General features: G+C 38.6%; 1 non-coding gene across 1 annotated transcript; it reads right to left on the bottom strand.

Annotated features, from left to right (window-relative positions):
* Nucleotides 1-1,620: 1,620 nt before the first annotated feature.
* On the bottom strand, nucleotides 1,621-1,727 carry LOC114609769. Its single transcript, XR_003709577.1, has one exon. It is a non-coding gene; the product is annotated as a U6 spliceosomal RNA (small nuclear RNA).
* Between the last annotated feature and the right edge of the window lie 612 nt (nucleotides 1,728-2,339).

Here is a 2,339-nt window from a genome sequence, read left to right as displayed (position 1 = left end):
TTGAATTCTATTTTTTCATTTTTATTGGATATTTTATTTATTTATGTTTCAGATGTCATCCCTTTTCCCCATTTCCCCTCCCTAGTAACCCCCTATCCCATCCCCCCGATCCTTTTTGCTTTTATACCATTTTAATTACATGCAAGTAATTAAGGTCATTTCTAGGTTGTGTGACTAGCAATACAATAGATGCAAATAGTCAAGGAACAAGCAAGACAATAAACACAAATAGTCAAAGAACAAGCGAGGCAATAAACAAAATTCCATGAACATTGCAGTGATCACTGTTTCTAAGAGTTTATCACAATGACCAAAGTATCTGAACCAACTTCCCTGTCCTAGCCCAAATTCATTTTCATGTCTGAAGCCTACTTCCATGTTCTAGCCTAAAATTTAGATTCCTGACTGAAGTTACTTCTTTGTTCTAGCCTAATGTCAGATTCCTGCCTGAAGCCCTGTTCCTTGTCCTTGGCCAATGTCATATTCCTGCCAAGCAGACCATTTCTTTGTCTTTGGACCATGTCAGATTCTTGCCAAGCAGCCCCAAAGGCACTCCGCTTCTCCCCCTTTTTTATTTCATAAACAATACTGAGCCTGTCTTACTTCATTCTGCCAAGAATGCCTTCCTTACCCTTCGTGGAATATGCATTATCAAAAGCAATGTACTTTTGTCTTATGTTGGTGAGACTCTGTGCAGAATCTTACCTGTTCTTGGCCTGCCAGCCTGTTAATTTAATAACTCTGTCTGGGGGTCCATTTTCAGGTTCAAGCCATGTACTTTGGCTGCGAACATGTTGATGTTGTTAAAGACAAGCTTTAACAGGATGGGCAGGAATAAAAGTATTCGCAGGACAAAAAGGGCTAGCATGATCAAGCTATATATGCCATTCTTGAAGCTTGACCAAAATAGAAATATTGGCCTCAGGCCATGGATAATTTTATCTGCAGTATCTGCAACGTCAACATTCAGCAGAGCAGCATTCTTGAAATTCATAAGCTCACTATGTATTGTTAAAACAGCCTGAGAGGTGTTAGAATTATGCTGAATACACTGTGAGTGTCTTTAAACTTTTTCCTAATTATAATGACTACCAAGGTAAATTTTAGAACTAACATGAATCTAATGGTATTTGGCATGACACTTGAGATGGCTCCTTACTCTTAAACTCTGAACCTCCTTCCAATAATTTGAATAGGATAAAGAGCATCAATCCTTTCTTCCAAATGCCTATCTAAATCCTCTTGTATATTCAACACATTAGTAACATTTTTTCTAAATGATTAGCAAAAGTAGCTGTCTTAACTTCTTGTGTCAAAGCAATTGCAGAAGCAGTGGTGCTAGCAATTAATGTAAATCTGTTATACCAGCAATAATCAAGCCCACTACACTCTTGCTTCTGTTTAAAGCCTGACTCATTTCTTCCAGTACTTGAAAGCTTTTTTTCAGAATACCAAGGTTCTGTGATACTCAGGGCAATAAAATAAAAGCTGGTTGATAGACTTCCATAACTGACATGCTGGATTTCAAAATACTAACACAATTAGAAAGTGCACAATCAATGCGACTTATATTAAATACTGTAGAAGAAACAAAAGTAATTTTAACTTTACAATTAAAAGAAAAATATGGAACGCTTGATGAATTTGTGTGTCACCCTTGTGCAGGGGCCATGCTAATCTTCTCTGTATCATTCCAATTGTAGTATATGTGTTAGAGAAGCGAGCATGAATTCTATTTTTTCAAATATTAGGATATCATTGTCTTCCTTTTTTTCTGTCCCATTTTCTTTAGTTTCCCCATGGTTTCCCTCATTTTTCTTTGTTTTACTTTAATCAATTCAACTAACTTATTTATTTTGACTGTGGATGTAATGCCATTAATATTTAAATTTAATATTGAAAGATAAATGTTGATTGCTGTCATTTTGGTATTTTTATTGGATATTTTATTTACATTTCAGATATTCTTCCCTTACCCCACTTCCCCCTTTCCTGCACAGGAACCCCCTATCCCATTCCCCCTCCTCCTACTTCTATGAAGATGTGCCCCCATCTAACCCACCACTCCATCTCCCCACCCTCTAATTCCCCCTCACATGTTGTCCAGCCTTCATGGGACCAAGGATCTCCTCTCCCACCTATATCTGACAGAACCATCCTCCCTTGCATATATAGCAGGAGCCATGGGTGCCTCCCTAAGTGCTCCCAGGCTGGTGGTTTAGACCCTGGGGGCTCTGGTTGGTTGGTATTGTTGCTCTCCTCATGGGGTCGCAAACCCTTTCAGCTCCTTGAGTCTGCACTCTAACTCCTCCATTGGGAACCCCATGTTCAATGGTTAG

The sequence above is a fragment of the Grammomys surdaster genome, unplaced genomic scaffold, assembly GCF_004785775.1.
Source record: "Grammomys surdaster isolate TR1022 unplaced genomic scaffold, NIH_TR_1.0 125982, whole genome shotgun sequence".
Classification (NCBI taxonomy): Eukaryota; Metazoa; Chordata; class Mammalia; order Rodentia; family Muridae; genus Grammomys; species Grammomys surdaster.
This window is presented reverse-complemented; position numbering and strand designations above follow the sequence as displayed.